Source organism: Rhea pennata, chromosome 2 (assembly GCF_028389875.1).
Source record: "Rhea pennata isolate bPtePen1 chromosome 2, bPtePen1.pri, whole genome shotgun sequence".
Taxonomy (NCBI): domain Eukaryota; kingdom Metazoa; phylum Chordata; class Aves; order Rheiformes; family Rheidae; genus Rhea; species Rhea pennata.
This window is the reverse complement of record NC_084664.1, coordinates 14,703,000-14,726,189: the sequence shown is the minus strand read 5'-3', so window position 1 is coordinate 14,726,189 and position 23,190 is coordinate 14,703,000.

The window sequence follows — 23,190 nt, the reverse complement described above, 5'->3', positions numbered from 1 at the left end:
TTTCTATTCAAGTGTGTAACAACAACAACAACAGGAGTGAGCTCCGCTCACCTTAGCAGCTTGGAGAGTGCTGGTACTAAGCGTCTACATCTTATGAAGGATAAAAAGTACCATGAAGAAGTGGTGACAGGAGGAAAAAATATGCAGAGTGCAAGGTATAACAGCAATTCGAAGCAGACTGAAAAGTAAGAAAGGAGTGAACCTTTTCTCCCTGTCTTCTCTTTCTTTTGCTCAGGCAAAACACCTACCTGTAGTCATAACTAGCTTTGCAGAAGCATGCAGAGTTGGACTCAGGATGGAGCTTGTTCAATGGCCTGATTGCTTATGCAATAAAATCTTTAAGCCCTATAGCATGATGCAAAGGAACTGTGAGACAAGAGCAGACTTGGGAGTCTCCCCCATACTCTGCTAGGGAAGAAAGAGGGGTCTCCCCTGCCATGCTCGGATCTGGCCAGCCACCAGAGTCTCAAGCAAGCTCAGTTCTCAAGTTGTGGCAATGGCCTCTGTGCAGAGGAGAACAGGCAAAAGGGCCAAGCAAATTGGTGGTGGAAAAGCAGAATCAAGCACCACTGCTGTGAAAAGCAGGATGAGTGTCTGCAACACCAACTGGGAGAGTGAATCATAAACAAGCCTCCGGCACCAGTCCTCTGCAGGGTTGAAAAGCTGTGATGAGCTTCATGTTATTCAAATGGTCGTGGGAGTAAGGTGGATGGGAAACCACCCCTTGTTGCTGCTAGGATTATGTGAGAGGTACATGCACTACAAAAGGTACATGTACTACTTTTGCTTTTATGCTATTATTTGTGTACAGGGCTTGCACATTGCTCCCATTCACCTTCAGCTAGAACTATTTCTGCAGGTAGTGTTTGAAAAATGAGGCTTCGTTAGGTAGGGTTTAGTCTTGGGGAAGACGAGGATAGGAGATGAGAGAAACGAACAGAGGGCAGGGAAAGCCACAGAGGAAAAATTAGCTGCAGAGACTCTTCATTTTTAATGCTAAAAGGTATTGTGATCCAAAGCATTCAGACACAATAAAGAATCTGATATCTTAGGGGAAAAAAAAAACAAAACAAAACAGACGAGTGGGATATTCATTCACATCTAAGTGGAAACATATTTTCCTGTTTGTGCTCTTCAGTCTTCCTTAGTGACTCCCCTCTCACAGTACCAGCCCATTACCTATGAAAATTCTTTCTTTCTTACAGAGACTAGGATATGTCCAGGAAAATGAAACTATGTCTGATGTTTGTGGAGATGCACAAGGAAACAACAGGAATAACAGTTCTTCTAGGCTTCAAACCAAAGAAAATTTATAAACATTTTGTAAAGAATTATATGTATCTAGTCATGTCTGCTCTGGTCCTTTTGGTCTGCTGCTTTGTGACCAATATAGGCCTTTGATGAGACAAGGCCCTTATCCTTATCAAAGAGAAATTGAAGACAAAAGAGAATTGATCAAATAATGTATTCAGCATTGAACATTTAAGATAGTAGGTCCATTTTGGAAAGGGGCTTGAGAATTTTAAATTTGTCTCCATCCTGAATTGAAAAGACTGATTTTTCACTGAGTAGAATTTCCCATATAAATGTTTCTGCTTGAAAAATGTTCCTTTTAATGCTACTTTATGGTCTAAGGGAGATCAGATAACTGCTATTGAGTATTGCCTGTTTTTCTCCCTTTGCTATATAGGTTTTCTTCATTCAGTATTCTTGTAGGATGAGAATATGAGAATATTCATATTCTTGTAGGATGAGAGTAATCTTGCAGGTTCTGACACTTAAATTTAGGTGTGTATGTGTGTTTATCTGCAAGCCAAGTTTATAAACTCCTGATACAAACAACATGATTTTAGTCTCTAAAAAGGACGGACTTTTGGGGACTATTTGTCACACTACAAAGTACACACCTGTGCTCTGTCAGCTGAAGTGCCCTCAAGTCTGTATGGGCTTAAGCTGGGATTCAGGCACCAGTGACTGGCATCTCAGGGCCCTTCAGAGAAACAAGATGTTCTGCCTGACTCCCAGGTGCTTCTCCAAAAATAAGGCTGGTTTCCCAGAGGAGAGACTCTGCCATACCTGTACGGAAATCTTTGGGTATCCTATGGCATCTCAAACAGTACTAGATGTCCTTCCCTAGGCCATCAAAGAGACTTCAATACCCAGCTCACATACACATCCCTGCCTGTATGTGACTGAATCCTCAAACTGGATCTGACCATAGATTTGACCAGTTTGGTTTGCTAAATGCAGGCTTCGAGTGCTGTTCCGATGCCCTAGGGTGTCTGAGACATCCACATTAGGCTGGCTGGTATTGCAAACGATTTGTAGAAGACCCACAATCTTCTGAACTTACAGAGACTGGATAGGACACTCTGGAAGCTAGATGTATACACTAGTACTGTTTACATGGTAGATATTGAAAGTCAGATGACATAAATCTCACTCTGACAGTCCTATAATACAATAATTAAATGAATGCGCAATGTTTTGAAAATTCATAGAATCATAGAATCAGTAAGGTTGGAAGGGATCTCTGGAGGTCATCTAGTCCAACCTCCCTGCTCAAGCAGGATCACCTAGAGCATGTTAGACAGGGTTGCATCCAGGTGGGCCTTGAAGATCTCCAGAGAAGGAGACTCCACAACCTCTCTGGGCAACCTGGTCCAGTGCTCCGTCACTCTCACAGGGAAGAAATTCCCCCTCATGGTCAGGCGGAACTTCCTGTGCTTCAATTTCTGCCCATTGCATCTTGTCCTGTCGCACGGGACAACTGAAAAGAGTTTGTCCTCATCCCCTTGACACCCTCCCTTCAGGTACTTTTACACATTGATCAGATCCCCCCTCAGTCTTCTCTTCCCCAGGCTGAACAGGCCCAGCTCTCGCAGCCGTTCCTCGTAGGGCAGATGCTACAGCCGTCTGATCATCTTCGCAGTCCTACACTGGACTCTCTCCAGTAGTTCCATGTCTCTCTTGTCCTGGGGAGCCCAGAACTGGACACAGTACTCGAGGTGAGGCCTCCCCAGGGCTGAGGAGAGGGGCAGGATCACCTCCCTCGACCTGCTGGCAACAGTCTTCCTAATGCAGCCCAGGATACCATTGGCCTTCTTGGCCACAAGGGCACATTGCTGGCTCATGGTCAATCTGTCATCCACCAGCACTCCCAGGTCCTGCTCTGCAGAGCTGCTCTCCAGAAGGTCAGCCCCCAGCTTGTACTGATGCCTAGGGTTATTTTTCCCTACATGCAGGACCCTGCGTTTGCCCCTGTTGAACCTCATGAATTTCCTCTCCACCCAGCTTTCCAGCCTGTCCAGGTCTCTCTGAATGGCAGCACAGCCCTCAGCTGTATCAGCCACTCCTCCCAGCTTGGTATCATCGGCAAACTTGCTGAGGAGGCACTCTGTCCCCTCATCCAGGTTGCTGAAGAAGAAGTTGAACAGGATGGGACCTAGTACTGAGCCCTGGGGGACACCACTAGCCACAGGCCTCCAACTGGACTCCACGTCACCGATGACAACCCTCTGAGCTCTGCCTTTCAGCCAGTTCTCAATCCACCCTACTGTCCACTTGTCTAACCCACATTTCCTGAGCTTCTCTAGGAGGCTGTTATGGGAGACAGTGTCCAAAGCCTTGCTGAAGTCAAGGTACACAACATCCACTGCTCTCTCCTCATCCACTCAGCCAGTCATCCCATCATAGAAGGCTATCAGATTGGTTAAGCAGGATTTCCCCTTGGTAAATCCGTGCTGGCTACTTCTGATCACCTTCTTTTCCTTCTTATGTCTGGAGATGACATCCAGAATGAGCTGTTCCAATTTGTTGTTGACAAAAACATTCTGAGGAAGCCAGCTGTCTTTCAAGCTTAAGAGTTGCTCTGTCTTGATAGTGCTTGAATAAGTAGCTTAATAGAACAGTTTATTTTTCTTGTATTTTTATTGCTCCTGAATATTTGTTGGCAAGAGTAGAACCTGAGATTCGTGGGGGACAGAAGCATAGACTTGAATGCAGAAAGGTAGAGAAATAGATCCACTGATTCAAGTTTGAAATAATTATGACTTTTCTGGCTTTATATATCCAATATATCCAACAGTATTTGTTAATTACCTTGCCTTAGGTGTCAGCCTTCCCTGTAAATATAACTGCATTCTCTTTCCTTCTTGCTCTCTTTTGGACAAAAGCTTGGTAAGTGTAATTTGATATAATACTATTGAAGACAATGTAACTTTACTGATTTACACTGGCTGTGGTTTTCCCTCAGCTTGGCTGGTTTATTTCCATGTCCCACTTCTGTGATTATTACAGGATTATAGCTTTTGCTGAACTTTTCAGTGTCAGAATTTGGACTTACTGAAAAACAACTTTTTTTTTTAAAGAAAAATTATCGTCACTTCTGGCTTCCTTTCTTCCAGTTTAAGCAACTGTCCCATAAATTTCCTATTAACAAGAATCTGTTGCAAGTGTTTTCATTGTTTTCTCTTTACTTTGCAGTGAGCTAAGTGTTTCTGAATTTCCTGGGCGGATGTATCACTGTGACATGCTGAATCTGGTTTTATCAGTTTTATTGTATTTAAGCTATTCTAAATGCAGCTTGAGGTATGTAGGTATATCATTATTGCTATAATTATTATTATTACTGTTACTGTCACTCTTTTTATTGCTGGTGTTATCAGCACTTGGGAACTACTGATTGTCAGCTTTATATTGAGAACTCTAAGTAGTTTAGCCAGGAGGAGCCTCAGTCTTGGTTTGGTTTTGGTTTGTAGGGCTGGTGGTGACAAAAACAATGCAGGATTCCAGCTGTTGCAATATTTGGAGAGCAAGTACTATTTGTCCAGTCGTGAGACAGAGATTTCAATAAGAGGACGCATTTCTTTGTTAGTTGAACAAAACACAGAGACTTTCACAACACCTACGTGTTCGTTCTTGTTCCAGAAACTCCAATGAGCCAGAAATATTTGCTGCAATATGAAATGTTCTGTGAGATAATGATAGCTTTGCAGAAATCTGGAAATACATATTGCAGCATGAGCTTCTCTCTTCATGATCCTACATTTATAGATACATACAGCTCAACATTACTTAGTAAAGATTTTGAAAGTAATTATGATTCCAAGGATGCTGGTTCTGGACCTTATGCAGCTCTTTAAGGGTCCCTTTGTTTCCAGTTTGAAAATAAAATGAAAGAGAAAGGTTTGAGGTGCAAAAAGCACTGGTTAAAAGATAGAGCAAACTTTGCGTATGTCCTGCTGAAGACTTAAAGGATGATAGGGGGAGTCTTGTCTCTCCTTTTAACACTGTCTCAGGTAGTCGTCCAATGTGGAGGTACCATACACCTATGCAGACCCTGCTCTTCACTCAGCTCTAAACTAGAAACTGTATGCTCACATTTGCACAGAGTTAAACCTTACTCCTAAAGCAGTGCTGAGAGGGTGTGTTGATTAGCTTGAGCATACTGATGTGGATGAACAAAGCTGGTCTGCATTCCTCCAGCGTGGAGTGCTGGCAATGTCTCTGTTTATAAAAGACAAATTTATCTGGGCTGTATGAGAAAGGAGAGACTTGCTGCAGGTAGCGCGAGGCTAATGTGGCCAAACAACACTAGAAGAAAGCTCTGGACATGTAATCCTGCCTTCCTGCTCCTGCATTTTGCAGTTGAAACCAGTGCTTGTAGAGGCATTCTCAAATGTTGACTAACAGAAGGCCTAAAGAAGTGGAAACAGTTTTAGAATACCTTACAATTTTTAAAGAAGTATATCTTTACATATACTGGAGGGGAAAGACTGAGTGTATATTAAAACTGCATGCATGATTGTCACAAATTAGACTTTTCTTCACGCTCTTTTCCATATCTTATAAATTATTTTGGGCAAGCCACTCCATCTCTCAGTGTCTATAGGCCTAACAATTACTCACTTTTTGGAGGATTATTGGAAATGCTAATTCATCTTTATTTTGCAATCCTAAATATAAAGCACTTTGCAAACATGTAAGTATTAACTACACCTATTTGTTATGCAAGACAGGGCTGGGAACTGTTCAGAAGCAAATCAATTGCACTCCACAGTTTTGATTTTGTGATATGCAGCTATTGGTTTCAGAGATACTTTGGGACATTCTAAATGGCCTCAGTCAACTATTTACATCAACTCCATTAATCTTTGGCCTTATAATTAATTGAAAAATGATTTCCCCATGTTACAAACTGTTCTTGTCCCCAGCAGTTTAGATACTTGTCTGGAGAGAATGATAATCAAAATCAGTTATCAACAAAAGTTATTTCCATTATCTCCTCCATATTGCTGGCCAAGGTGAAGGCACTTAGCAGTTTTAAAAGTGTTACCTCAGCTGTACTGTGGGCTCCAGATTAGTGTTTAAGCAGTGAATCAAAATCTGTTCAAGATTCATGTAGCTGTTCATGTGCTAATTCTCTCTGGGTGTAACTCAGGGACAAGAGAGCCAAAATAGAGTGGTAATTGTCAACTAGACCAGTATCTCAGCTTGTGGACAGGTGTTGTTGTCATCCTCCTCCAAGCACAGTTGACACTGTGAGGTTCAAATGCCAAGCTATAAAGACAGAGATGTAAAGAGAAGACAGAAAGACCAAAGCTATAGTAAGATGCCTGGTGCCTGGCTTAAAGAATCTGAGTTTGAAATGAGCATCTGCTGCATGCTTAGTATTGCTAATTTAGACCATGCGTCCAAGGAACTTCTTTTGTCCAGCTGAATGAATTCTCTGAGCTCTGTACTTAGGGTAAAACTTATCTTTCTTATTTGCTTTCCCTCACTATGAGACAACTCGTTTGGCCACGTAGTGCTATACAATAACATGCTATCTGTTTTAGCTAGCCTATCTAAATTTAGACTGTTTGCCCCAGTGCATTGCTATGTCATTTTTATGCTTATTGCTGAAAAGCTTCAGGAATGCTATTAGGCCCGTTTGAAAGCGTGTTCAGTCTGTCCATGCATGGAAACAGCAATTCTGAAGTTACAGCACACACGAGAGACTCTACTATAGCAGTTTATCTCAGCATAAATTATTCTTATAAAGCTCAATACCGGCCACAGGACAAGAAACTGAGCTTAAATAGAATTTCCTTTACCACCAATGGTGTGTCAGATCCTAGTTACCATTATGCTACAGAAACAAAGCTTGTTTATCCTTCTGTGGATTGTATGAACATTATTTTGAATTCATATTTGATGCAATTTTTCATATTTATATAGACATATATATACATATACATATACATACACATACCTATATATATGTAGGGCCAAATAAATATGTATTTAATTCAGTCTGAATTATTCCTTTGATTCAGCTCCTGAGATTGAATCAACTCTCCAGAATAGAATAGCTTGCACTGAAAAAATGACTTAGCCTCTCCCAGTCATCTTTAATAGCTTTAGGAGCTTCTAGTAAATTACTGATTACAGAAAGTTTCTAATTACTTAATCAGGAAGGCCAGAATTCAAAATGAAAGATAAGAACTCCAGGAAAAGGCCTCTGAAAGTTGTTAATCAGCAGTAGTTCTCGACATCAGCGCTGCTGTGAACTTTGCAAGCTGCGATATACACATTGATGATCATAAAGATAATGAAGTCAGTTATTCATTTCAGCCAAAATTACAAGAACTAAGTTGATTCAGATGAATTGACATTTAACTTGGAGCATGTGAGAATGACTCCATGGCAATGATAGTTCTGATCCTTGTGTTCTTTTTTGTTAAGGCATCAACTTTGGTCAATTGCAGAATAGTTTTACGCAAGTTGTGTTGTATATTTGTATGATTTTTATGACCAGCTCCTCAGTATTTGCTGTTTTTCATAAACACTTGTGTCCAACGATGAATTGCAGATCTCATTAGCAAAGCCAGTTTCTAGCCATCATTGCCAGCCATCTTGCAGATAAGTTTGAAAGATTCATTCAAATCTGTGCTGATGACTGAGAATCCAGAACACAAATAAAATGTGATTGCTATTAAACCACCTGAAAACAGGCATCATTAATCACATGATTTTCTAATTGTTTGATATTGAAATCTATGATCATAAGGTTATTTTTGTAGGTAATTTATTCAGTTTTACACTGGTTCTCAGAGTTAACCTTGCACCCTATTTCATGCCATTTCTCCTGGGTGTCATTGCTTGTAAAATCGTTCCAGAAAACCCGTATTTTTATGGTGTTTCTTTGCATCCAAAGCATTGACATCAAAACAAATGTGAAACAAACATGGCTTAGGAACAGGCAAAAAATGAAGTAGTTTCATTCTTCAGCTGCTCACCTTTTTCATAATTTGTCTTTCCTAGTAAAAGACATAGACCTTATAGAAGTATGAGGTGATCACTGACAGTGTGACCTCTCTCATGGTAGTTATAGTTTTCAGTTAAGTAGTCAAATACTTCTACATATTGAATTACAACTTAAATTAATAGCTATTTGATGGCATTTCAAAATCCCTATCACTGACCTTCCAAGAAAGCTTTAAAAATACAATTCTGAAGAGGAATAGCAGCTTCAAATTCAACATACTAAAATCTTTGTAAAGCACCTAGATAAACACTACTAGTTATTCAAATCCACGTCATGCTCTCTGTTACTTCTTTATCAGATATCACACATGGCTAAGTTAACATGAAGTAAAATTCTATATTGTTCAAGTGTAACTGAAAAAGAATGCATGAATAGAGAAGAACAGAGAGAAAAAGGTGCTGAACAGTTAACAAAGTCTCTTCTCTTCTGTCTGCCTTGCTGGCTGCATTTACTTTCTTTTGTTTTAAGAGAGGAAGATGAATTATCTTGGGGCTCACAAAAATTAAGAATCAACCTCTAAATGTAAAATCTTCATTACTGGAGTCACTAGAGCAAAGGAGAACCAAACATGACTGTCAGGTTGATGTTTCAGAACTTCCTCCTGCAGTTGATTCTCTTGAGGCAATGCAGTTACAGTGCACCCAGCGCAGGTGAAGGTCTAACTGGCATATTGTTACCTCAGGTGTGCTCTTTTTTTTGTATATTAAAAGACTGAACAAACCAAAACAAAAGGAAAATGACTATCACAGATCTGTCTTATCTGCATGGCAATGCAATTTGTTTCTTCAAAAGTGAAATGACCTGATCACAATGCAACATATCAAAAAAAAAAAAAAAAAAAAAAAAAAAGTGAGAAATTACTTTATATAGCTCACTGAACTGTATATAGATATACTGAATTATATGAAGGATATGAAGGGAAAAAATTCTGCTATTACGTAGGCAGCGCAGAGCTTGTCAAAAAAAAACAAGACCAAAATAAGCTGAATGTTGTTTCTGAATGTCTTTAAGATTCAAGAACAGGGCTTATAGCATTTTAATGTTTGTGATTAATGAGGCATAAAGCAGATGCTCTATCAGCGAATTGGAGATAATATCATCAACATTCAAAGTAAGCAATAGTTTATTATTTCATAAAAGCTTCATGCCCTTCTGGCTCTGCTTAGGAACGTGGAAGGATATGAAATTAAGATGAATGATAGTCCAAACTCAGTTCACCGTTCCTCACAAGACCTTATTAGTAAAACAGTAATACAAAACATAGGCTTGCAAGACTAGTAGTATGTGCAGCATCTACTGCAATATATATTGTTTTTAAATAATTGATTAAGAACACATAGGACAGATCTCATTATCAAGATCTATTGATTTTTTTCTACTCACAGCCTGTTGCTAGATCATTTTCCAATTATGTAATAATGTGATAGGTGTAGAGGACAGATCTGAATAATCTGAATAATTCAATGAGCACAGCAGTGTTTTCTAAGTGGAGTAAGTCAGGGAGGTAATACAGAACCAGCATAGGATGGCTGATCTCAGTAAGACTAGGAACACTCAGCCTTTAAAAAAAAGCAACAGTGAAATGTTTATGGTTAAGGTGGAGTGGTAAGAAACTGTTTTTTGTTTATTTCTTTGCCCTTGGAAAGTGCATCATACAGAGCATCGCACTGAGAATTTGTAAAAGGAGACAAACTTTTATGTTTGTGACAGGAGAGTTGGTATTACTTCTTGAATTCTTGCAGCTGTGGAAAAATCTTACACTTAAGAATCAAACATAACAATAAAAGGAATAGTTTAACCTACATTTGCAGCCTAGGAACCCAGTTGTTGACAATAACTGTAAATAAAAAAAAAAAAGCCCAGAGCTTCAGTAATAAATATTTCTATTAACTTTTGGCAACATCTTTTAGCCCAGAAAGTCTAAACATCTGGAGAAAATGACAGGATTATTTTCGTGTTACTGAAGACAAACACTACACAGCCAGAGAAACAATTAATTTAATCTCAACTTTGCTTTCCAAAAGTTGTTTATTATCTAGGCTCCTCTATAGTCAGTGGAAAGTAATTCAGATGACCTGATTTGGATACCTTACCTTAGATAGGAGAATCTCACTCCAGAGATGCCAATAGTGATATCAAGGGATCTTATCAAGTAGCTTTTTAAACTGAATTGGTAACTTTTCTATGCCTAAAAAAGATGAAACTAGGAGGAATACTCTCCTCTGCTGGTGTTGAACTCCTTTTAATCTCATTTATCTTTTTTTGCATAGTAGAAAGATTATGGGTATTAAAGAAGCAGACTATGCATAGTTGTAAATTGAAATAATCATGGGAAAACATTGAGAAAAACGCATGGGATGGAAAACTATTCATAATAGCTTCCACAAGTGCATAGAAGTAGAGTAATTAATGCAGTCCTCAGACTTTTTATCCATGTAATGTAGGTATGTTTATCTGTAGGAGCAGTAGACTGCAAGCATAGTATATGCCGGAGTTATAGAATGTAGATTATGTGACAAACTTTTTAGAAATATATTTTGACTTTATTCTTTAACTCAAAGAAATTGTTGCTTACTTGCATTCCTCTTCATTTGGTTAATTCCAGTTCCACATTTATTTATATTAGTTGACAATTTATTTTTTGTTTATATAATTTTTATATCTCTTTTCACTAAAATGAAGAAAATTCCACTGGAGAAAAGTATTTTAGATTAAATGAAACATTGTGGCAGTTTTTCCCCATGTTTTTTCAGCACGTTAAAATCCATAGCTTAATTATGAAATGAAAAATCATTTCAAATGCTGAAGCTGAAACATTTCATTTTCAAAGTGCTGAAACAAAGTAAAGAGTAAAAAAATAGTGGAAAAGCAAGGAATAGTACTCTAGTCTTCTGTCAGATCTTTTTGCTATCTAACTAGATAGCAACTAGACCCTTCTCATGATGGCTGTTCTAGTACCACAGCAGTCTGTGACGACTAGATTTTTCCTGTTCGTTATCATCAAAGTGCTGCAAGACTACTTGGACCAGCAAATCTGACAAGATTCCTGGCTGCCTTAAGGTCCCCCAAATTCCTTTTCTCATATTTCTCTCTCTTCTGTTCCAAAATACACAAACTGGTGAAAATATACCAGTGAAATGATTTTTGGAAGGTAGTTTGAAGTAACAGCATAAATAGGTAATAAAAGAGCCTATTAAGGCAGGCAATGCTGCTGTTTGAAACAAATAGATGAAGGCTAGGCAAATTCTTCTCACATCACCCACTGTCTCCTCACCATTTACAAGCCCTTCAAACCATGTTATAAGATCATTCATAGAATAATTTTGGTTTTATACAGTGAAGAACAACTAGGCCTGTAGCCCTTGGCCTCTGACAAAAAGTTGTAAAACACACGCATGAATAACTCATAGCAACAATATCTACCACTTGGGAAAACACTCATAATTGAAAGATCATATTTCTGTTCTTGAAGTAAGGATGTGATGTGCAGGTGACTCAACATTAAAAATAACTCCATAGAAGAGACGGGGGGGAGGAGGGAACCCAAACAAACCAGAAGGATAAAATGTACCGTCACAAATATGGCACAATTTAGCAAACATTACTTTTTAAAAAAGGCTTCAGATTTCTTCTTCATGTCGCCTTCCTGCCTTTAAGATAACACCTACTCAGTAACCCATTTCAGCTACACTTGAGCTTACTGTTGAGTGAACTGACTGCTGAGTGAGTGTATAGAAAATACATTTAAAATTGAGTTTATATAACCACAAGCTAAGTAAGTCTTCTATGCTTATAATGAGACTGATGTTAATTGTGATCACATATTTTTTTCTTATTATGCTATTCTTAATATCTTTTTCTTGAGGAGTATCTTGCAGAGTAGAACATGTTCCACATTTTTCTATGACTTCCAGATGTGCATCATATAGGATCTGTCTCCTTGCAGTGAATAGCAGGCTTAGATACTTGCAGCAGGTGTAGAGACCTGGGACTCATGCTAGGCAAATAGCTCAATTAGTTATTGGTTTCTTAGGTGGCTTTTATTACTAGTTACCTATTCTATTACTAATTATAGCAACACAGCTGAGCACTGTGTTGCCATAATTAATTTTGTGCCAAGACCGAAGCTACTTTAAATAGCTGTACAGGTATATATCATTGCTGTCAATGTATTCTGAGCAGACCCTACATGGTGTAACACAGAATTTTCAGTTAAGGTGAGGGAAGATGAGCTGACTTAAAGAGTATGATGCAGAATGCAGAGGAGCCAGCTGTAGTATTACTTGGTTCTAAAAGCAAGCATGTGGAAGCCGGTGGGAGTGTGCACCTCTACTTGGTGATCAGCTTTCCCTCAGTCTTATGCCACCATATCATCGCTATGATATCCATGTAAGATTACAGATGCCTCCAATCTGCCTGGGTGCACTCCTGTTACACCCCCAGCACTAAATGTCTAGAACTGTACCTGACTTGAGGACACAGTCCTCCTCAGTCTCCTTTTTTCTACATGGTCAGTCCTGTCCCAGATTTGTCTTTCCCAGAAAGTCATGAAGACTGGGATACTATGATTGAGACTGAGAGAATAGAATAAAAATGTGTATTGTGATGAAGAGTTAAAAAATGTGAGATTGGGTACTGAAGGAAAGGTTTTTCTGTGGCAAAATAAGACACAGAAGGATCCTGCAGTAGACAATGGAGCTAGTTACCTGAAATTGCAGGTGTGGGAATAGGCGTGTGTGAAGGTAGGGACCTGGGGATGGTACTTGAATAGGAAACATAAAAGTAGGACACCTGGCTGAAATCTTGGAAATCTCCTTTTGACATCTACTGATGTTTGTAGTAGCCCATATGCCTAGTGTAGTAAACATAGCAAGGAAATTAAACAAAACACATCTTAAAATAAGGTGCCTTTATATTTATTTTCTTAGTTTTTAGTTTGTGGAAGCCCTAGCACAGGAGAAGGGCCAAAAAAAACCAAACAAAAAAAACTGCATAGGCTACAAGATAGCCACAATACCTGTATTGATACTTGTGCAAGGATGCAAATGCATAATTGCTCATACATTCATATTTGAACTCTCTCAGGTTATAATAGCATCTGATCTCCCACTGAAATTTGGATAAAACTGCATGAATAGTATACCTGGATAAGACAAGCCAGATGGTGTGTGTGATCTTAGTCTATTTGAAACTGCAATTTATTTCATTATATAATGCATTAATTTTTGTTTTCAGACAAACAAATAATTAGCATTTCAGCTACACAAAATAGTTGCTTAAAATAGGTCTCAAAATGTTTACTGATATTTACATGTTGTTTCTTTTTCTTTATTTTTCAAGTAGTTGGACCCCCCCAGAAAATGCACATAGACAAGAATCTTGGAACACAAAATGCTTGGACAAGCATTCAAATTTAGGGGTTTAAATTTTAAAGGTTATTAAAATGAAGAAAATTGTTAATTTTATATATATATATAAATATATATATAAATATATATATAAATATATATATAAATATATATATATAAATATATACACACACACACACACGTATCTATATTTGTACATATATATATATATATATATATATATATTCACATACACTCATACATACACTATTTAGTCCTAGGATATGATTAGAGGATTTCAAATTTTTTTTTTAACAAAAAGGGTTTGTTTTTTTTTGCTTGAATTAAAATCGTCACAAGAAAATACTTCCCCATGTCACATTTTTAATCAAATAATTCCATGAGTTTCATGCCTCGTATTGTCTAGTAACTGTTTTAAAAGCAATGATGTTTTGGATTCTGGACTGATGAAAGAGCTGTGAAAGATTACTTTCTTTAACATCACTGTTGTTTCATTCTGCCAATGCTGATAATTGTTCTCCAAATCTAAATTGGTTTGCTCCAAACAAGACAACATTATTTTTTCTTATATGGGATTATGTTTATTATATGGAAAGAAGAGATTAAGTAAAAGGATTCTTTATAGCTGGTATTATGGTAGCACCTAGAAATGTCATTCAGAACTGGTGCTCTGTGATGCTTAGTGTTATACAAACACAGAAGAAAAGACAGGCCATTTGCTTAAGTCTACAGTTTCACTGGTAAGTAGTTTCAACAACCTATATGCTAATTCTCAGTGAAGATAACCTCTTTATTACTGTGAATATAATCATCGTGTTATCACATACAACAGCAGATTTTGTTGTGTGTTCATCATTTGGCTGCTCAACACTGCTATTGCTCCAGACCCCTTAATTTCAATGCTATCATGTCCTATGCTTGCCAGGTAGCCTGATTTCATCTCTGACTGGGTGTGCTGTTTGCAGCTGGGTCCCAAACAGACAATAGGAGGCCTGGGGAAGGGCACAGCACCATAAAAAATAAAGATGCCTGCTTAGTCATTGCAGAGAAGAGCTGAAAGGGCTGAAATGCATCAAAGTTTTAGGTAGAGGAGATCTTAATGGAGAAGCTGTGAGAAAATAGGAAAAGTCTGTTTCTCCAAGGATAAAAAAACAGATCTTCCTTTGATTTATTTTTTGTGGGCAGGTCACATTAGGAGATTTGTAGTGATGAATGAGTTTAGCATTGGAAAAATAATGAAACTTCATATTTATCTATTTATATAGCTCTCTATAGGGGAGGGGTTTACTGCCTCTCCGCTTTTTGGTTGTTTGCTTGTTTCTGACTCCTCTGAGGTAGAGGTATTGAAAGATAATCAATGAAGATTGTCATGCATTGAAAGTGGGCATTCTGGATCTTTTGGGGATATCTGTGCTGACCTATTTGAGCTAGAGGACAAATGTGCAGAAATCTTGCTGGACACATTTTGGCCTTGAGTACCCTAAACTACTCATTGTCTTGTATTCACACCTCACAGATCAAGGAAGCAATCATGGCTCTTTGCACTGGGTATCTGTGATCTCTATTCCTTTAAATATAGAAGTCACTAAATTAAATATACTTATGATCATATTTAATATCTTCAATATTTTATGAGCATGTCTGTGATATCACACTCTGTTAGTTAAATAAGCATTTCCAGAAAAGCTTAAGAATCCTGCTATGCTGTCTCTTGTATTTGGTCTTCAAACACTTGCTGCAAGAGCACTACTGAGTATCAATGCTGGGACCATTTGCTGATGCCTGGGAAAGATGTAGAAGAGCATACATAAAGCATTTTGGCTAAAAATTCTAATTCTCAACACTAGGTCTCCAAACTTAATTGACACTTATAAAATGGAAATTTACAGAGAATTTAAGAGAAGATCTAAATCCTCTTTTATGTATTTGTCAAGCTTGAAAAACAGCCATGTAATTCTCTATGTTGACTGTCTGTCTCCCTTTTCCTCCCTTTCCCAATTTCCCCCTAAGACTACCTATTTCAGAAGGTCCAAGAATCCTGCATACTTCCTCCGTTACTATAGAAGTCTCTAAAAGAAGAAAAACCTGGTTAATCCATAAAACTGGCGGGTCTGTTTATTGATCTCATAAATTGCACTTTACTTGACCTGTCAAAAAGGCAGAATTCTCAGCATTTGCTTTCCTGTTCCTCTAAGAACCTGGGGCAGATTGCTCTCTCCAGCCTCTCCCCATCTGCTGGCAGCTGTTGTAAACATTGATCTAAATTCATTAACCTTCGTCCAAACAATCTATTTGAGTTCATCCTTGAGAAAGTATAGAAGGAGCAATATACACTCACTACCGATTTTTCTTCCCTGTCTTTCAGAATGCACCAGCACCCAAGCTGCATACTCAGTCTTGTTCTAAAAGAAGGCAAATTAAAACCAAAATCAATAAGAATTGAAATCACTCCACAGACTAGGATTTCCTAGTTAGGAATGCTCTGATTCTTAGTCAGTGTTAACACCTGTCCAATACCAGGCAAAAAAATCTACACTTATCCAAGGAATCAATCAATATATTTATGAAGTGCAAGCAATCAGGAAGCCAAGGCTTAATAGAAAACTCCCCCAGAGTGAATTATTGATTGTGTATTACTTCTAACTGAACAATACCCTGAAATGTAACATTATTGTCACCTTGAGTATGTCGTGAATGGATCTCCAGGCTGACTCTTGTGTAGATGTCTTTCCTTGCCATGCTTACCTCTGAAGGAGAAATCGGCCCAGAGGAAGCCATGCAGTGTCTAAATTCCAAAAGCACTTTGGGTCAGATGTAATGTTGCACTATAGAGTAGGTGTTCACAGCACTGAAGGAGTCTGTGCAAGAGGAAAAGACATAGCCACCTGCCCTGGTATAATGGCTAAAAGTAGTTTACCAAAGCCAGGTCTGAAATTTAAATCTCTTTGAATGAAAAGACTGCTTGATATAAGAAACCTTCAATTCTCAACTGAAGACCACAAAACTAATCTGGCAAAAAGCTGATGTTCTCTATATCAGGCATATATTTTGTAGTTTGGCTTTTTGTTCCTGACTTGATACTACAGGATAATGTATTTCTCTGTTATTGAATAAATGTACAATGAGTGAAGACAGATTATGACTAAAAATACAGTGGATGAAGACACGTTTTCATTGCTCAGTCTCTGGATGGGAGGTACAAAAATTTCAGTCTAAGGAGAAAGGAGGTGATTCTTTGTGTGAATTTTCACATTAGATTTTTTATGTATCCTGTCATCTTCTAATTTGTAAATCTGTAACCTGCAACATTGTGCAGCACACGATATGCAGGAGCAATGCTCTTCCTCTTTCTTTACTGGTTTCTTTACAGTAAGTCCTGTGACATTAGAGCTGAGGAGCTTAATGTGCTAGCAGGCCTCAAATTCAAATGATAGGCTGGAAATGGAATTTAAAAACAGTTCATGACATATTCAAGTTTGTCCAAGTAAATAAAGATAGAAAACTTATGTGTAATGTTGGAAATAATTGGAATGGACAAATTCTGCTAAATTACTCGTCGGCAGAATGGGCTAATTTCACTATAACTGAAACAGAATCGATCATTAATTGGCTCTAAAAAATAATTAAAAAAAAAAGAACAAGGCTACCCATTACTGTGTCTGAATATCCAATTCTATTATTTTTAATCTAAGACTATTGCAGGTCTTAAAAGAAAAAAAAGCCCAAAAGATGTCTTACATTTCAAGTCTTGGACTTGACATTTGCCTGGGCCATTAAAATTTTTAGCAAACTGATGAGTAGATGCATTGGAAAATAACATGCACAATAAAGCTGCAGTTTATGTATTTTTTCCAGCCTCGGTAATGTTGTTGTTAATATATTCAAATTAGTGTCAAAACATTCTCTCTCCCTGGATCTGAGAAGGTATTTTAGGATACACTCTCTCAAAGGCTGTGAAAATTTAAAGGCATGCCATTTGGACGAATGCTATCTTTATATATTTCCCTATCTAGAAAGCATTGGTGAGTTAAGGCAATTCACTACAGTAGAATATAGGTGGTAGAATGGTTTTGAATTAATTAAATATGTGAACACAATAGAAAAATGATTGCACTGGGAGACGGATCAGATCTAAAGGCTCTGGCTCTATCCGCAATCAGATGTCCCCCATCTTCAGCTTCAGGTGTCCCTTGGACCAGTGTGCAATTTTGCAGGCTGGTAGTGGCAGGATGTGAGTGGGGATAAGGGAAAAGTGGTTTATTCCATCTCCTGTTCCTGGCTGGTCCACGCTGTCTTTATGTCGAGGGGATTTTTCAGGACAATTGAATCTGTAATCTTGTGGATGTGGATTCAATTCTTCCAGAGCCAAAGAGCAATTGTGCTAGAACATTAAAGCTCAGTGAAAAAAAGTAGCATTTCACAGGAGAAACCTGTAGATTAAAGAAGTTGTAAGAGGCAGTATGGTTGCTGGAAAAGGCTGACGTAGCTTTCTAAAAAACAGTATCAGGCAATGTCCATTGGTGGGTTGCTAGAGAAGGGCAATCTCTTGGAACACAGTTTCAAGGAGTGATTTCAGTCACCCTAGATTAGAACAGGTCATAAATGGAGTTACAGGAACTTACTGAAACTGTTCCTTAAAATTCCGTCATTTCCAATAAATTACTATATAAGGGCTGAGTGGTCAGCTGGTTTAAAACAACATTACTCCAGCAAAAACAATGTATTGTTCTTCAGTGTTAAGTAAATAAACCCACATTTCTTTCTTGGCTCATCTATAAACTTTGGTGAAAGGTACCTGATTGATAGGAATGTAATGATAATCCAGCTCCTCCAGTTAATGGGGGAGAGAGAACAGTCAGCTAAAACAGCGTGCGTTTCTGTCACCCAGAGAATGGGCTGGAATGACTGCCAGAAGTTATTGAGCTGGAGAGAATTTTAAATGAATGAATCGGGCATGAGTCACATCTTTCCACAGAGCAACTGTGGGCGCTGGCTGCCGATGCACTTTGCAAATCAACAAGGGCCCCTTCTGAGGGAGCTAAGGGGAGAATTTCGTAACTGACTCGGATTTTGAATTCTGCAATATGCCTGGGATAATAATACCATACAAAAGCAAAGATTATTTAAAGACAAGCAGCTTCAGTTTGTAAATAACTCAAATACCAGCAAACTTGGGTGGTGAAGGGTGGCAGGGTGTTAATTGGTCTGGAAGCAGTATAAATACTTTCTGCATTTATCTCACTTACAAATGTTCACTGGTGATATGTTATCAGTAATTTATTATGTGCTATGACAAATGCTTACATTTCTGACAAAAATAGCAATTAGTTAGAGGAATGAAGATTCTCCCTGAATGTTTTCAGCAAATTGGAGGTGGTGGTGGGGGTTCTTTTCTTCCATGCATGAACTGCTAGTAAAAATCCTTCAAATTTGGAAGTTTTGTTGTTTAAGTTGTTCTATAGACCTTATAAATGCTCACATAAAATTATTAGAATGAATTATTTGCCTATCTAGTGCACCCAATAGCACACAACTGTGGTGATAGGTGTGACAGAATCTCATGAAATTGTTCATGAACTTTTCTTAATCTTTGATTCAGACATTGTTGCTTTTTGAGTTTTTTCTTTCTTCACATGCGCAGAATTTGTTATCAAAGGATGTATGCTGGAGGAGCAGTGAAATGTACATCAAAATTGTCAAGCTCAGCCTCAGTCTGAGTCTCACACTCCTGTCAGAGGAGTGCCCTGTTGCCCCAAAACTTCATCCCAAAGCCCACCAAACCCAGGATTCTTATCAGGTGCAGAGAAATGAAAGAAGGTTGAATTTGTTGTAGTTAAGTGTTACACCACAGATAAACACTTCACTATTGTCCTCATTTTCATCCCCAGGGAAAGTGAAGCACTGACTAGAAGTGAGAAAAGTCAAATCCAGGCAATGCTTTCTGAAGATGGTGATTACTATGAACCCACAAGATTTCTACGACCTTAACGGTTCCATGGATGGAATAAAAATACTGAGAGTAGGAACAATCATAATATCTAGACCTCCCTGATATGTTCCTATCTTCTTGTAAGCCTCATCTCTATTGCATGAGTAGAGTAGTTTCAGTGTCATCTTGCTAAGTGTTTTACTTGTGTTGCTCAGTGAACTCCAGTAGTGTTTGCTCTGTAAATTTAGAGTTTAATTAATTCTTGGTGATTTAGGAGATCTTGGAAAACTAATGGTTTCTGAATTGAGAGAGAACTTGAAAAAAAAGTGTGAAATTATGGTTGCATTCACAGACTGCAAAGAGATAGAATTGGTCAAGATTCAAGTCAGAAGCAATTCATTTCTATACATTTCTTTTTTTTTTTTAAGAACCTACAGATTTTTTTTCTGCATTTCCTAATTCCAACAGCTGAAGCAGTTTCTTCAGCTCCTAGTGGGTGACTGGCTTGTTTCAAGAGTGAAGAAGATATTGTAGGAATGTTGTGTGACAACAGTGTGAATTGCTGGGCTTGCTGCTTCTGGAGCAACGATTGATTCAGAGGATTCTGCTCTTTGTGCAGATGCTGCTATCTCCCAGCACATATTCTCAGGCACTGAGCTGTTATGTCAGTGACACTGAGTAAACATGATCCAGAGATAATAACAGATAGGAAAGGAATCTTCGATCTGAGGAAATGCAATTGGCATTTTTAAAAAATCACACTGAATTACTCATTTTTCCATTAAATTAATCAGGAAAAAAATTCATTTTGCTCTGGAAAAGAATCCCTCACTGTCCTCTCTTGATAAGGTTTTACATGCAGGAACATAGTATATTCTAGAGGAGGTGACCAATTCTTTAGAACACTTTGACAAGCGCAGTAAATTTCAGTTCCCAAACCTGCTCGGATGTGGAAGCTCTGAGCCCAACAGAAAAGGCTTACACAGTTCAAGGACCCAAGCTGTCTGCTGGAAGTGCTGCCAGGAATGATAAAAATGATAATAAATTTACTTTTACTGCTCCTCTCTGTTGTAATAAATTTGTCCTGTATCTTTACACAAAAACGCACACAGACCCTCTTTATAAACCCCTGGGGAGAAATTTGTGCACAAAAGTAACATTCCCTTTCTCTTCAATTCTGTTTGTGGTGTCTTTTTATAATTTGTGGAAAGTGTCCAACAGGTTGGAAAATACATTGAAAACCTAATCCAGACATGTCAATACAACACTGGTTTTAGTTTAAACAAAAACCAAGCAAGTTTCCCTCTTTTCAAAGTTCTCTTGTCTCCAAAAATACTTCTCTGACTCAAAGAGCATATTTTTATTCTGGATTAACTCCTTCTGTACTGGATAACAAGCAAGGCTATTTTTATATATGGCACCATGTGTGTGTACTTACGCAGAAAAATATATTTCTCTAATACCAGGAGAAAGTTTGATCAGAACTGTAAGAATTTCTAACATAGATTTGGCCAAAGTTCTTTGCTGGTGTAAAATGAATTTAGTACAGTAACACTAATTTCTAGTAGTACAAAATTTGAACCATAGTGCATCAAGCATATCAAGTGGCAACCTTTTTTTTTTTTTGGAGAACAGTTATAGGGAACATGTAGTGCTTTTGGAAAATCAGTCTGTAAAAATTTCCAGGAATTTTTTTAGGTGGGGAGGAGGTCACACTGGCAGCAGAACTTCAGGGCCATTCCTTGCTCTTTGAGAATTTGTCAACAGTTTGACAAAATTTGACATAATTCTTTAAATGGAGGTGAGTTTCCCTCAAGATTAATTAATATCAGAACTGTCTTGAGTCTTGAAATTCAGACCACATTAAGAACTTTGGAAAGCTTAGGTTTTGTATTCGATTTCAGTCAATGGAAGATGGAATATGTCACCAATAGAAAATCTTGGATTTGGATTAGGAAAAATATCTGCAGTTCATGGCATATTTTTTTTTTTGCAAACCCATGTTTATGTACATACAGTATTATATAGACTAATTTCAGTTTGGGTGGTCCAGCACTGATGTAGATGATGGCTATATATCAAGAGAATTTAACTGACTCATCAAGACAGGATTTAACATTGGAGCTGTACATCCCCTTCCTGCAATTCTGTCACTTCTACCTAGTGACACCATTATCTGTGTCATATAATAAACCTGAAGTCCAAATTATTTTTCCCCAAACTAAAGCCAATTTAATTCAAAATGAAGTTGATAATCTCATCCTTTACTTGTTGTAATTGTAGGTATGTGTATTTAAAAGAGGAAAAAATTAAGCAATGTGTTCACAAGCATTTCCATTCAAACTAAACTTTATTTGGACTGTATCCCTGCTAAATAAAAAGGCTGAGTATAGTTTATTGCTGAATAAAGAGAAGCGGGTTGGCAGGACAACAGTATTGGTTAAATATCAGTCATAAAAAAATGAGGATAGCTTTTCCTAGCTAAGGCACAGAATTTTATTCACAATTTTTTTATGCTAGGGATAGGATAAGCTGTTGTATGCTTGTCAAGGACTCTGTCTTTGCTGTAGTCAGAGAGCACACACACAGTGCACCCTCCTGTTCTTTCAGGGAGGGCAAACGAGCAAGTAAAATGTTACCAGGTTAGGAAATGAGAGGATGTTTTGCAATTAAAAATACATAAATTTTAATTAATGGGTCCTCTCAAGAAGCGCTTAATGACATTATCAAGCTTTGAAAAGGAGCTTTGGCTAGAGGTAAGCTGCAGAGGTGCCCTCAGCTCCAAGAGGTACATTTACTTTTAGGAAGTGACCCTACTGGCAAACAGTGCAGTCCTTTCACACTGAGGCCAACGAGTGCTTGAGGGCTCAGCCCCTCACGGGAAGTGCTCGCAGCACCAATTAAAGACCCTTGAATCTCTTACCTTTCATATTTTATCTCACCTGTTCTACTGGGAAATGGCAGCCTGCTGGTAACAGTGCAACTGAAGCTGGAGAAGTGAAGGGGGCTTTTGATCCGGGTTTTGCGTGTTGTTGCGATAAGTACTCCGTAAGTATTGTCTCAGCCGAGAGGTCATGAAGTTAATGAGCACGGAGCTACTGTATCTAGAGGTGATCCTCCAAGGTCAGGGTTACAAAACACTGTGTGAAAGCCTACTGTGATTTCTTGATGGTAGGTAAACAGAGAGCTTCCTCCTCTAGGTTGTTACTTCTGGCCTCCTCCATAACACTCCAGTAAAAAGATGAGTAAATGTATCTTTTAAAAAAACAACCGTGCTCCTGGCACTACCACAGTCACAAGGTCAGGCAGCTTAGTCATTAGAGATGATTATCTTGTTTTGGGATATTCTTCTGCCCAGCAAGAAATGCTGTTAGTTTGCATGCATGCTTTCATACGATAGGAAAAAGTCCAAAGATATATGTTCAACGGAAAATGTGAATTAGCAAAATATTTGTAATGAGGTGGTTTTGGTATTCCTGCCAAGATAAATCCGAGAAGGGAAGAAACACATAGCGTCTTGAGAGCATTGCCTCTCATGACAAAGATGTGACCATATAAGCATATGGTTTGAAATAGGAACA